General features: G+C 40.5%; 1 protein-coding gene across 1 annotated transcript in view; it reads right to left on the bottom strand.

Moving 5' to 3' along the window:
* Positions 1–3,613: 3,613 nt before the first annotated feature.
* Positions 3,614–15,291, bottom strand: part of LOC147379581 (uncharacterized) — a 28,626-nt gene continuing 16,948 nt past the window's right edge. The window contains exons 3-4 of the mRNA XM_086395178.1: positions 10,291–10,382; positions 3,614–4,683 (exon numbers count right to left, since the gene is read on the bottom strand). The gene's annotated coding sequence lies outside the window, so the exon portion shown is untranslated. The remainder of the gene's footprint in view (positions 4,684–10,290; positions 10,383–15,291) is intronic.

Genomic DNA, 15,291 nt, shown 5'->3' on the forward strand with positions numbered 1-15,291 from the left:
ATACTCAACCCTGGTCTCTCATTTAAAACAACTTGAGTTGTACATATTTACTTTATTTTAAATGCTCATTCCCTAACCTTTATCTGAGAGTGCTTTGATGGAACATATTTGGGGTAGGTCACCAGTGTTTGTATTTTTAGAAAATGGGACAAGTGATTCCTATGCCAACCAGGATTTAGAATCAGGATGTGGAATGAAGAAATCTGCTTCTAACCAGGTTTGCCATAACTAGCTATTATACTTTCCATGTATGCAAGCTCAGTCATCTCCAACACTTTGCGACCCCATGAACTGTAACCCACCAGGCTCCTCTGTCCACGAGATTTCCCAGTCAAGAATACTGGAGTGGGTTGCCATTTCCTTCTCTAGGGGATCTTCCCAACCCAGGGATGGAACCCACATCTCCTGCATTGGCAGGCAGATTCTTTACCACTGAGCTGCCAGGGAAGCCCAACTAACTACTTTAATTTTGAGCAATTCCCTGAAGTCTATCTGAGCCTCGGTTCCTTGGTAAGAAAAGAGGGATAGTAATAATCGTAAATACCTCCCAATATCTTCGTGTGAGAGAAAAAACTGACATTCCATATTTCAAAAGAGCGCTCCAAAATATGTCATGTTATTATCAAATCCAATAGTCACCTATTTTACTCAACAGCTTTCCAGCATAAGACTTATTTGGCCTCCCCCTTTTTGAAACACTGCCTTCTCATGACTTCTCTAATGTGACAGTCCCCTGGTTCTCTTACCTCAGGGACTGCTCCTCTTCCATGTAGCTTCCTTGTTCCCCCTGCACTGTTGGGGCTCTAAAGGTTGGACCACCAGGCCTCAGTCATGGTTCCCCTTATCTTTTCTACACACACTTTCTCCCTTGGCAATCCCATCCAGTTTGGGGAGATCTGTGATTTAACATAAGCATCCCAAAATTTCTATCTCCAGCCCTCATGTTTACTAGCTATCTAAATGCCTACTTGACCTCTCCTACTTAGACCTCCACTTGGAGGTCTAAACTATCTCAAACTGAACACATTGGAAAGGAAATTCCTGATTTTCCCTCCCCAAACTGCTGCTCCCACTAATCCTTTCCCTTTCAGTGTGTGGTATGTGTGTGTGATTTACTACAAGGAATTAGCTTATTTGACTATGAAGCTTGTCTAAGCAAATCCAAAATCTGTTGGACAAGCAGACAGGAAGGGAAGATTGGGCGGGCTCACGCTGTGAACTTCACAGCCCTAATTGTTCTCTCTCTCTTTTTCAAACCATCTGACAACAGGCCAGTAATCAAGTCAGTCCATGAATATTCCATACTCCCTACCATCCCTCGCACAACCTCCCCAAAAAATCTACTCAAAGAGATTTCTGAGTCTATCTCCCTCACTTTCTTTTGGGCCACAGACTTTAGTTAGGTTGCTTGCTCAATGAATGCAGCTGTCCCCAGAAAGAGATTTCCTTTTTCATATATGATTTGAGTTGCATGGATATAGAGGACCACACTAGACCAAAATTTTTCCTACTTGAGTTAATTTGCCTTTCTGAATCATTCACATGATACCTAAGTTCACCTGGTTCCTAATTGCATAAAATATTGTTTTAAAGACAAAACCTTTTTTTATTTATAATCCATGAGTTGTGGGATTTTTTACTCTGTAAGATTCTTATCCTAAAATACTTTCTTGGGTTTAAAAAAGAAACATCAAATACATTTTTCTCTCTTGAATCACAAGATACAGAATGCTTAACAATATCTCTAGGGAAAAGACTTCTTATTGAGATATAAGTGACATATAATACTATATTAGTTTCAGGTGTACAACATAACAGGCCTTCCCTGGTGGCTCAGTGGTAAAGAATCCGCCTTGCAGTGCAGATGATGCAGGTTCAATCCCTAGTCCAGGAAGAAGACATCCAGCTGCGACTAGGACTCAATACAGCCAAATAAATTAATAAATAGACATTTTTTAAAAAATAGGTTAAAGATGAAAATGTAAGACATAAAACCATAAAACTCCTAGAAGAAAACATAGGGAAAACATTCTTTGACATAAATCTTAGTAATCTCTTCTTAGATGAACCTCCCAAGGCAAAAGAAATAGAAGTGAAAGTGAAAGTGAAAGTGAAGTCACTCAGTCGTGTCCCGACTCTTTGAGACCCCATGGACTGTAGCCTACCAGGTTCCTCCATCCAAGGGATTTTCCAGGCAAGAATACTGGACTGGGTTGCCATTTCCTTCTCCAGGAGATCTTCCCAACCCAGGGACTGAACCCGAGTCTCCTGCACTGTAGGCAGATGCCTTACCGTCTGAGCCACCAGGGAAGAGCCTCCCAAGGCAAAAGAAATAGAAGTAAAAACAAACAAATTAAATCTAATCAAACTTAAAAGTTTTCACACAGTAAAGGAAACCATCAACAAAACAAAAAAATAACATTTATGGAATGGGAGAAAATATTTGCAAATATGACTGATGAGGGGTTAATTAAACAAAATACATCAAAAGCTCATACAACTCAGTAACTAAAAAACAACCACCCAGTCAAAAAATGGGCAAAAGACCTAAACAGACATTTCACCAAAGATGACATACAGATAGCCAAGAGGCACATAAAAAGATGCTCATCACCACTAACTATTAGAGAAATACAAATCAAAACCATAATGAAGTATCTATCACCTCACACTGATCAGAACTGGCCATCATCTAAAAGTTTATGAATAATAAATTCTAGAGAGCGTGTGGAAAAATGGAACCCTTGTACATTGTTGGTAGAAATGTAAATTGGTACAGTCACTATGGAAAGGAGTAGGGAGTTTCCTCAAAAAACAAAAATAGAACTACCACTCCAAGAACTACCACACAATACAGCGATTCCATTCTTGGTTATATATCCAAAGAAAATAAAAACACGAATTCAAAAACATACCCACACCTCAATAGTTCGCAAGAGTCGGACACGACTTAGTGCACTGTCTCCTTCACCCCGATAGTTCACAGCAGCATTATTTAAAATTGCCAAGATATGGAGCTAAGTGTCCACCAACAGATAAAATGAAGATGTGGTATATGAATACACACACACACACACAATAGAATACTATTCAGCCAGAAACAAAGAACAAAATTTTGCCATTTGCAACAACATGGATGGACCTAGAGGGCATTATGCTTAATGAAATAAATCAGACAGAAAGACAAATACTATATGATATCACATATATGGAATCTAGAAAATAAAACAAATGAATGAATATAACAAAACAGAAATAGACTTCTAGAGAACAAACTAGTGTTTATCAATGGAAAAAGAGGGAAAGGGGGATGTAACATTGGGGTAGGGGATTAAGAGGTAAAACTACTATGTACAAAACAAGTGAGCTACAAGCACATATTATAATAAATTTAAATGCAGTACAGTATAATCTTAAAAAGTAAAATAAAATTTCACAAGGGAAAAATATTGCATAGAACTATACACAGACACAAACGTGCACAAAAGAGTGGAAATAAAACTGGTGAAGCCTGAATAAGTCTGTGGATTGCAACTTTTGATATTATACTATAATTATCTAAGATGGTAGCATGGGAAAAACCGGGTGAAAGATACACAGGGCTTCTCTGTACTATTTTTGCAATATCTTGTGAATTTATATTTATTTCAAAATAAGAAGGAAAATTCTTTTGCACCCAACAACTTGGATCGTAAGGGCATTAGGCAGAATGAGGAAAACAATCTCAAAAGGCCATATATTGTATGATCCCATGTATATAAAATTTTCAAAATTAAAAAATAAACACAGATGGAGTATAGATTACTCACTTTCAGAGGGTAAAAGTTAAGTGGGAGGAAAGGGGCGCATGTGATTTTGAAGAGGTAGCATAAGGGGGCATCTTTACAGCTATGGTATAGTTCTGTATTTTGATTGCAGTTATGGTGACAGGAATCTCCATAGGTGATAAAACGCCATAGGGCTATACAAACACACTGTATCAATTTCCTGGTTTGGGCACTGTACTAAATTTAACAAAAACTTTAACCACTTGGAGAAACTGAGTGATGGGTACATCAGTTCAGTTCAGTTCAGTCGCTCAGTCGTGTCCAACTCTTTGCGACCCCATAAATCGCAGCACGCCAGGCCTCCCTGTCCATCACCAACTCCCGGAGTTCACTCAGACTCATGTCCATTGAGTCAGTGATGCCATCCAGCCATCTCATCCTCTGTCGTCCCCTTCTCCTCCTGCCCCCAATCCCTCCCAGCATCAGAGTCTTTTCCAATGAGTCAACTCTTCGAATGAGGTGTCCAAGGTACTGGAGTTTCAGCTTTAGCATCATTCCTTCCAAAGAAATCCCAGGGCTGATCTTCAGAATGGACTGGTTGGATCTCCTTGCAGTCCAAGGGACTCTCAAGAGTCTTCTCCAATACCACAGTTCAAAAGCATCAGTTCTTCGGAGCTCAGCTTTCTTCACAGTCCAACTCTCAGATCCATACATAGGACCTCTCTATATTGTGTGTGCAACCTCCTGTGAATAGTTTTCAAAAAAATAAGACTTCCAGGTGACTTATGATGGACATCACATTTTTTAGAAATACCCCTTTTTTTGTTAACTCTGTTAGAAATATTAAATAGAGACTTCCCTGGTGGTCCGGTGGTTAAGACTCTGCACTTCCACTGCAGGAGCCACACGTTCAATCCTTCGTTGAGGAAGTTCCACATGCCACACAGTTCAGCCAAAAGTTAAAAAAAAAAAAAGAAATATTAAAGGAAGAGGAACAGAATTATGATCTGCTCAGATTGTTCGTTCATGGGGTTCTCAAAGCAAGAATGCTGAAATGGTTTACCATTCCCTTCTCCAGTGGAACACGCTTTGTCAGAACTCTCCACTATGACCCATCTATCTTGGGTGGCCCTACACAGCACAGCTCATAGTTTCATTAAGTTACACAAAGCCAGAACAATGGACTGGTTCAAAATTGGGAAAGGAGTATGTCAAGACTGTATATTGTCACCCTGCTTATTTAACTTATATGCATTTAACGTTATGCGAAATGCGGGCTGGATGAAGCTCAAGCTGGAATCAAGATGGCAGAGAGAAATAACAATAACCTCAGATATGCAGATGACACCACCCTTATGGTAGAAAGCAAGAGGAACTAAAGAGCCTCTTGATGAAAGTGAAAGAGGAGAGAGAAAAAGCGGGCTTAAAACTCAACATTCAAAAAACAAAGATCATGGCATCCAGTCCCATCACTTCATGGCATATCTGCTGCTGCTGCTGCTCCTGCTAAATCGCTTCAGTCGTGTCGGACTCTGTGTGACCCCATAGACGGCAGCCCACCAGGCTCCCCCGTCCCTGGGATTCTCCAGGCATGAACACTGGAGTGGGTTGCCATTTCCTTCTCCAATGCATGAAGGGAAAAGTGAAAGTGAAGTCGCTCAGTCATGTCTGACTTTTAGCGACCCCATGGACTGCGGCCTACCAGGCTTCTCTGTCCATGGAATTTTCCAGGCAAGAGTACTGGAGTGGGTTGCCATTGCCTTCTCCATCATGGCATATAGATGGGGAAAAATAGTAAACAGTGACAGACTTCATTCTCTTATGGTCCAAAATCACTGCAGATGGTGACTGCAACCATGAAATTAAAAGACGCTTGCTCCTTGGAAGAAAAGCTATGACAAATCTAAACAGTGTATTAAAAAGCAGGACATCACTTTGCCAACAAAGGTCCGCATAGTCAAAGCTATGGTTTTTCCAGTAGTCCTGTACAGATGTGAAAGTTGGACCATAAAGCAGGCTGAGTGCCAAAGAATTGATGCTTTCCGATTGTGGTGCTGGGGAAGACTCTTGAGAGTCCCTTAGATGGCAAGGAGATCAAACCAGTCAATCCTAAAAGAATCAACCCTGAATATTCATTGGAAGGACTGATGCTAAAGCTGAAGCCCCAATACTTAGGGTACCTGAAGTGAACAGCCAACTCCCTAGGAAACACCCTGATGCTGGGAAAGATTAAGGGCAGGAGAAGACGGGGGTGACAGAAGATGAGATGGTTGGATGGCATCATTAACTCAATGGACATGAGCAAACTCTGGGAGACAGTGAAGGACAAGGAAGTCTGGCATGCTACAGTCCATGGGGTCACAAAGAGTCAGACATGACTTAGCAACTGAACGACAAGATGTCAGGTGAGTAAGCAAAGACCAATTCCTGCCCAGAAGGAACCACCACTACACTGAAATGTAATACCACATAAGTGAGATGCTTTTGTTAATATATATCAGAAAACTAATCATTAATCTACTTGTTTTATCTCCTTACCAAAACAGTAGTAGCAACTGCTATCACTGGAAAGCATTATGAGGTTCCAAGTTGTTCTGAAAAATGAAATATATTTGCAAATACAAGCAAATAAAATCTATATATTTTTTACAAATATTTTTTGTACCTGCATTGGGAGGAAAGGCCCTAAAAACACTGAACTAAATGTCATAGACACAGAGGAGAGTAATGGAGAAAAAAGTGTAGGTCATCCTTATACTGGAGTTGGGAGAAGAATCCTTTGCTCTAAACTAGACATGCTAGAGAATAATGAGAACTGCTAGGAGCCATCTCTAGCTAAAATGTGTCTGCTAGTAGCCACACCTCTCCCTAACTCCTCCATTCCCCTGCCTCTCACTCCACACTCATAACTGATTCACAGTGAGGGAAATGATCCAGATGCATAGAGAGAAAACAGGAGAGAGAGAGCACCTATCCACCTTCCTTTCTCAGTTATTATGATTTTCAAAATAATGTTTTACTTATATAAAAGTAATTTACTTATATAAAAATAATATATGTACATATTTTTAAGTTAAATTGTTTTATTAGGCTTCTAATATAACAACACTAGTCTCCTGCTTCAGCCCTCCCCATACCCAGTTTCTGGCCCCAAAGCAATCCAACTTTCTTGGACCTGATGCTTCCCTATGTATTTTTTTTTTATAGCTTCTTTTTTTTTTCTTTGTATTTCTAAACAACACAATTATAGGGGAACTTTATTTTTCATATTCAGTTATTTTTTATTGGCATTCTACTCTTAATCATAGGTGTTTAGATCTCTTGTTCCTCCATCTATTTCCAGGGAATGACTTCCCTCCACCCGCCCCCCACCTCCCACACACACACTCCCTAATACAGATTTTTGGCTAAATATTTAGCATTTATAACAACATTGTAAATAACTGTGACTCTCATCTGAGCCATTTCCTTTCTCATGAGCTTATAATTTTCCTTGGAGTTAAATACTTATTAGGCATAACCTTCTAATTCCTTTCAAGTTCTGTGCCAAAACTCCTTTAAAAGATAGCTGGTACTCTACTGGGTAGAGTACTACTTACTTACTTATTAATTTTTAAATGTTGGCACGTCTGGAGCTCTCCACCCTCCTGCTCTGTCTGGGTTATTTTTATTCTAGGCCTGCTACATTACGGTGCTCTGGGATTTTTCCCATCATCCTGGGAACTCACACCTTTCTCTTATGTTGTGTCCTTATGTACTTACTGAGGTCCTTATATTCTTTTCTGATTTACTTACTTTAATGGAGTGCGTTCTCTAGAGCTTTTGAAGAAGAGCACATTGGCATAAGGATTCTGAAGGCTTTATCTTCTACCCTCACATTTGATTGGCAGTATGGTAGGTGTAGAATTCTAGATTAGATCCCATTTTTCCTTGGCATTTTGAAGGCCTTGCTTTACTGTGGGCCAGCTTTCCTCTCCTCTGTATGTGATCTGTTCCCCTCCCAAACGCAGAGTTTTAGACTCTTCTCTTTAATCACAGTATTCTAAAACCTCACGATGCTTTTGTTTGTTTTGTTCGTTTCATTCATTTTGCTAGGCATTCAGCAAACCCTTTCAATCCGAAGACTCATGCACTTCTCTTCTGAGAAATCTCCTTTATGTTTTCCCCTTGATTAACTTCTCTCTTTTCTATTCTTTTTGGAACTCTGTTATTTGGATATTGGACCCACTCAAATGATTTTATTTGCTTATATTTTCTGTCTTCAGTTCTCTTTTTTCCTACTTTGAAGATGTCTTCAACTTTATCTCCCAAAGCTTCTATTCACTTAATAGAATTTTTTTTCTACAGCATAAGGAATTATAGCCATTATTTTATAATAACTTTAAGTGGAGTATAATTTATTAAAATATCAAATGATTGTTATACTCCTGAAACTAATACTATAAATCAACTATATTTCAATAAAAAAATGTTTTTTTAGTTTAACTAATACCTTTTTATCTTCCAAAAGCTCTTCCTTAACTGATGAATATTCCCTTTAAGAGTATTTTTTCCCTCCCTTCGTAGATTCAATGTCATGTTTTGCTCCTTGGATTATCTCTTTCCTTCTGAACTTTTTTAATGTTTCTTTTATTTTCTCTTTCATGTTAAATGCTTTTCCCAAATCTCTCATAGTCCTTGGGTGCCATCCATATGTAAGAGTAAGGCATGAAAAAGCTAGTTGGAAGCTAAGCGTGGGCTTCACTGTAAAGTAATCAGGCTGGAAAGCAGCTATTTCCCTGGGTGCTCATGGTCTCTACTGCCAACATCTGTAAGTTTGTTTTCCTTGGTTTCCCAAGAGAAGAACCATCCCATTTCTAAGCCTGAAAATCAATCTCCTGACAGCTGTGTGAGGGAAAGAGGCTGGAGTCTAACCATTAACTCTGTAAACTTTCCCTCCGTGCCCACTCTCAGTAGGACCTCCCTTCCTTTGCTGTTTCCCATGTTTCCAAGTCCAGTCTCTGAGTCAACCTTTCTGAGGAGTAAACTTTTTCAGTCTTCTATTGGGCCAGTGAATTGGAGCCTGGCTATGTAAAGAAGCTGAAGCTCTAATACTTTGGCCACCTGATGCAAAGAGCTGACTCATTGGAAAAGACCCTAATGCTGGGTAAGATTGAGGGTAGGAGGAGAAGAGGGGTGACAGAGGATGAGATGGTTGGATGGCATCATCAACTCAATGGACACGAGTCTGAGCAAACTCCAGGAGATTGTGAAGGACAGGGAAGCCGGTGTGCTGCAGTCCATGTGGTCACAAAAAGTCAGACATGACTGAGCGACTGAACAACAAAAACAACATGCAAACAAGAGAAAAAATTCTAGAGATTTGTCTTAGTCCACTCAGGCTGCTATAACAAAGATACCTTAGACTGAATGCTTTAAACAACCAACATTTGTCTCTCACATTTCTGGAGGCTGGGAAGTCTAGATCAAGATGCTAGCAGAGCCCCACAAGGACACACCCTAGGACGGCACATAGTATGGATCCACTGCCAAATACCTTTCAAGGGTGTTTTAGTAGCTGAACTTGAGGGCATTTTTGAAGCATAGTTTTTGTTTAAGAAAATGAACACAAGAGAAGATGTCAGGCAAATAAAGAGCAAGAAATTCCTCTTCATCTCGGAAGTTTATTACAAATCCACTGAACACCCTGGAATGTACAGAATCTGAGAGCAAGGTTAAGAAATAGCTGAACAACAAAAATTAGGAATTTGACCATCCATCAAGGTTTGCCCTATTTCATAGTATCAGGCAAGGTTAAAATTCCAAAGTTGACATGAATGGATTTTAGAAGATTTAAGGTTAAATGTAAATTCTAGTTAAGTCAGAGGCTTTGTTCTTTGGACTAACTGTGAAGAAACTGAGGGAAGGTTTGTTTATCATGTTATAAATAGAGTTTTGTTTATTCTTCAAAATAAAGTAGTGGTTCTCCTTTAAAAAAAAAAAATTCCAGCAGATTTGGTATCTGGTGAGAGCCTACTTCCTGGTTCATAGATAAACTGTTTTCTCACAGTGTCTTCACACGGTAGAAGGAAGGACAAGGGAGCTCTCTTTGACACTAACCCCAAAGATTAAGATTCCACTCTCATGACTGAATCACTTCCAAAAGGCCCTACCTACTAACAATATCATATTGTGGGTTAGGATTTACTAATAACATATGATTTTGGAAGTGAAGTGAAGTTGCTCAGTCGTGTCTGACTCTTTGCGATCCCATGGACTGTAGCCTACCAGGCTCCTCTGTCCATGGGATTTTCCAGGCAAGAGTACTGGAGTGGGCTGTCATTTCCTTCTCCAGAGGATCTTCCCAACCCAGGGGTCAAACCCAGATCTCCCACATTTCAGGCAGATGCTTTATCATCTGGGCCACCAGGGAAATCCTAAGAGGGGGACACAAGTGTTCAGTCCATAACAAGGTCTTAACTGCCTTCTTATAAAAACATTCATGTTCATATAGACATTCTCATATTTTCAGTCCCACTCATACCTGTGCCTGTTGTGCTTAATTCGAGCTTTCCCAGGATACTGCTGTGAAAACTGGCTTGCTCCTTGAGGTTACCCTCTTACAGGCAGTTAGATCTGAGAAAGTGAAAAACAGTGCCGCTGGCAATCAGACTGTGATAGCCCTCCAGAACATAAAAAATGTTTCCAAGGGACGTGAACAAGGTTATTTAAACAGCATTTCTATATAAGGCCATGCCACAGAACGACTAACCATCTTTTCTTCTAAGTGCTTTCCTACCAATGATATTCCCGGCCTGCTTTTTTCTTTCAGTTTTTGGAAGAAAGATTTCTGAAATGTCCCCATTTCTCAACAATATCCCATCCAGAAATGGCAGTTCACATCCCTCCTCAGAATCATGCAGCAAAAACTCAACCCTATAAGAATTCTTTCCTGGTGGGAATGCAAACTGAAACCACCACTATGGAGAACAGTATGGAGATTCCTTAAAAAACTAGGAATAAAACTACCATACGACCCAGCAATCCTATAACTGGGCATATACCCTGAGGAAACCAGAACTGAAATAGATACATGTACCCCAGTGTTCACTGCAGCACTACTTACTATAGATAGGACATGGAAACAACCTAGACATACATCAACAGATGAATGGATAAGGAAGTTGTGGTACATATACACAATGGAATATCACTCAACTATGAAAAGGAATGTATTTAAGTCAGTTCTAACAAGGTGTGTGATCCTAGAGCCTATTATACTATAGAGCCTATTATATACAGAGTGAGGTAAGTCAGAAACAGAAAGACAAATATTGTATATTAACACATATATATGGAATCTATAAAGATGGTACGGGCAATCCTCTGTGCAGGGCAGCAAAGGAGAGACAAACATAAAGAACATATTTTTGGGCTCAGTGGGAGGAGAGGGTGGGACAATTTGAGAGAAAAGAATTGAAACATACATATTACCATACGTAAAATAGATAGCCAGTGAGAGTTTGATGTATGACACAGGGCACAAAGCTGGTGCTCTGTGACGACTTGGAGGGATGCGGTGGGGAGGGAGGTGGGAGAGGAATTCAGGAAGGAAGGGTCACAAGGATGCCTCTGGCCAATTCCTGTTGATGTATGGCAAAAACCATAACAATATTGTAAAGTAATTATCCACCAATTAAAATTTTAAAAAAAAATCTTTTTTCTTTATAAAAATAAAGTTTATTTTGAAATAATTTACAATCACAAAAAGTTGAAAAAATAATATAGAAAGCTCCTACAAACCCTTCCCTGGAGTACTTTAATGATAGCATATTTCATAATAATAAAAAAGTATAATAATAATCATAAATTACCATAATCATAAAATTATTATAGTAATCATAATTTCTGGTTTTATGAAAATCAGAAAACTGATATTGCTATAATACTATTAAACCATACTATAGCTCTTATTCAGATTTCTTTAGGATTTCAGTCATCAAAACTCATCCACATTTTTTTTTTCACTTCTTTAACTGCTTCCTTATCCTTTCTGCTTAAAACATGCTGTTCCATCTGCCTTAGGCACTTATCCCTGTTGCAACAACTCACCTCTCATGTGTGTTAAGTGCATTTTCTAATTTAGCTGTCTGCCTCGTCTTTCAGTTCCAGATCCTGTATCATTTCCAAAGGGAGGTTTTTCCAGGTGCTCCCCTCAAAAGGGTGTATCTGCCTACTGCTGCTAAGTCACTTCAGTCGTGTCCGACTCTGTGCGACCCCATAGATGGCAGCCCACCAGGCTCCCCCGTCCCTGGGATTCTCAAGGTAAGAACACTGGAGTGGGTTGCCATTTCCTTCTCCAATGCATGAAAGTGAAAAGTGAAAGTGAAGTCACTCAGTCGTGTCTGACTCTTAGCGACCCCATAGACTGCAGCCTGCCAGGCTCCTCCGTCCATGGGATTTTCCAGGCAAGAGTACTGGAGTGGAGTGCCATTGCCTTCTCCTATGTACTCTCAAAAGCCTCTTTCTCCTCCTTTCCATTTATTATAATAAAATAAATAATTATCTAATTAGTTTCATGGAAATATATGAGGATTGTGATAGTTAATTTTAGGTGTTAATTGATTGAGCTATTGGATGTCCAAATAGCTGGGAAAACATTATTTCTGTGTATGTCTATGAGGATGTCTCTGGAAGAGATTAGCATTTGAATCAGTAAATGGAGTAAAAAGGTCATCCTCACCAGTGTGTGTGGGCATCATCCAATCATTTGAGGGCCTAATGCAGTAAAGAGCCAGAGGACGTGGGAATTTGCTTTTTCTGCTTGAACTGAGACATTCATCTTCTCCTGCCCTTAGATACCTGTGCTCCTGGTTCTCTGACCTCTGAACGTGGATCTACGCCACCAGTTGCACTGGTTTTTAGGATTCAGACCCAGGCTGCATTATACCACGGGCTCATCTGGTTCCTCAGTTTGCAGACAGCAGATCATTGAACTTCTCTGTCTTCATAATCAGGTAAGCCAATCCCTATAATAAATCTCCTCTCACATATATTTGTAAGTATTCTATTGGTTCTGTTTCTCTGGACAATCCCAATACAGAGATGGAGAAATTAACTATGAATTATTTTAGGGTCTTTCACTTTATTATAAAATAATAAGATGTGATATTCCCTCTCTTTCAAAGTTAATTAGGCAGAACCTCTCTGGTACTTCCTGGTTTCAAATCAGCTCTTCCTTAAAAATCTGTAAATGGCATTGGGACACCACTGGATGAACTATAGAGTTGACTTGGGCTCCAAAATCACTGCAGATGGTGACTGCAGCCATGAAATTAAAAGACGCGTACTCTTTGGAAGGAAAGTTATGACCAACCTTGACAGCATATTAAAAAGCAGAGACATTACTTTGCCAAAAAAGATCCATCTAGTTAAGGCTATGTTTTTTCCAGTAGTCATGTATGGATGTGAGAATTGGAGTATAAAGAAAGCTGAGTGCTGAAGAATTGATGCTTTTGAACTGTGGTGTTGGAGAAAACTCTTGAGAGTCCCATGAACTGCAAGGAGATCCAACCAGTCCATTCTAAAGGAAATCAGTCCTAAATATTCATTGGAAGGACTGATGCTGAAGCTGAAACTCCAATACTTTGGCCACCTGATGTAAAGAGCTGACTCACTGGGAAAGATCCTGATGCTGGGAAAGACTGAAGGCAGGAGGAGAAGGGGATGACAGAGGATGAGATGGTTGGATGGCATCACCAACTCAATGGACATGAGTTTGAGTAAACTCTGGGAGTTGGTGATGGACAGAGAGGCCTGGTGTGCTGCCATCCATTGGGTCACAAAGAGTCAGACACGACTGAGCAACTGAACTGGTCTGGAGTGTTTAATGTCTTTAGTAAAGTTTTTTTTTTACTTTCTTTGACCTTGAGAAATTTCTCTTTATTCAATATTCAGAATTTCTGGTGCATTACTGGAGAATATGGAGTAAATGCACATGGAAGGGTATTTACTCCCATTCGTTTTTTCCTGATGAAGTAAAGAGAAGGTAAGTGAATTAATTAGCAAGTGCCATCATTCATTCTGCTATACACCTAGCAATCTGTATTCAACAAATCCTAGTATAGCAAAAGTTCTGGTTTAGGTCATCCTTGGAATAGATGAGTAAAGATAAACACCTTACCAGATAGAACTTATAGCACAGAAGGAATGTGGAAAGTCATGTGGGGTTGTGAGGAGCTGATAAGATCATGAATATAAGGCTATTTTTATGGCACCAGGCATACAGTAAGTACCAGTCTGGCCTGTTGTTATCTGTTGTTGTTCACTCTCTAAGTCATGCCCAGCTCTTTTGCAACCCCATGGACTGTAGCCCATCACACCCCTCTGTCCATGGGATTTCCCAGGCAAGACTACTGGAATGGGTTACCATTTCCTTCTCCATAAAAAAAAAATCTTTCCCAATTCTCCCTTACTGAGATGCTTCCAAGAGTCCTCTGGGGTGGGTTCTCCCTTCTACAGAGAACCAAACAACTTTGTTTGACTCCAGGTGTGTTCCTGATGATTTCTGTTGCATGAACATTGACAGAAATCAGCTTTCTGTGGATTGTTAAGCCCTGTGTGTCTATTTTCCAGGTTCTAAAATGCTGTTGGCCTCTCTCTCTGGGGTGGCCATAAGTTGGATCCTCCTCTTCCACTTGCTGTGAGCCAATATTCTAGTGCCTAAAATTAAATTCAGATTTCCATCACTTGCAACAAGTTTCTGAGTGTGTTAATGGCAAAAAATCCAGGAATGAATAAATCTGAGATAGGACCTCTCATGCTGCATGGATAAGCCATGACTTTGAATGCTGAGCATATGTGTATCTCCAGACCAAGTCCTCGGACGTGGGGTAGCTCATCTTGGCCACTCCTGTGCCGACGCAGCCTGGCACTCTTGGTCGCTGCCCCTGACCTTGGTAGAGGGGTAGCTCCTCTCGGCCATGCTTCTGCGGGGTCCATCGAAGGTCAGGGGTGGTGGCCGAGAGGAGCTACTGCACACCTGAGGTCAGGGGAGGCAGCTGAGAGGAGCAACCCCATGTCCAAGGAGCGGCAGCTGCGTGGGCACAGGAGGGCCGAGAGGAGCTACTCCACGTTCAAGGTCAGGAGGGACAGCCATGAGGAGATACCCCTCATCCAAGGTAAGGACCAGTGGCTGCGCTTTGCTGGAGCAGCTGTGAAGAGATACCCCACATCCAAGGTAAAAAAAAAAACCCAAGTAAGATGGTAGGTATTGAGAGAGGGCATCAGAGGGCAGACACACTGAAACCATAATCACAGAAAACTAGCCAATCTGATCACACGGACCACAGCCTTGTCTAACTCAGTGAAACTAAGCCATGCCGTGTGGGGCCACCCAAGATGGGAGGGTCATGGTGGAGAGGTCTGACAGAATGTGATCCACTGGAGAAGGGAATGGCAAACCACTGCAGTTTTCTTGCCTTGAGAACTACATGAAAAGGCAAAATGATAGGATACTGAAAAGGGAACTCCCCGGGTCAGTACG

The sequence above is a fragment of the Bos grunniens genome, chromosome 1 (genome assembly GCF_055505025.1).
Source record: "Bos grunniens cultivar Pamir isolate PY7600 chromosome 1, Bosgru_T2T1.0, whole genome shotgun sequence".
In the NCBI taxonomy this organism is placed as follows: domain Eukaryota; kingdom Metazoa; phylum Chordata; class Mammalia; order Artiodactyla; family Bovidae; genus Bos; species Bos grunniens.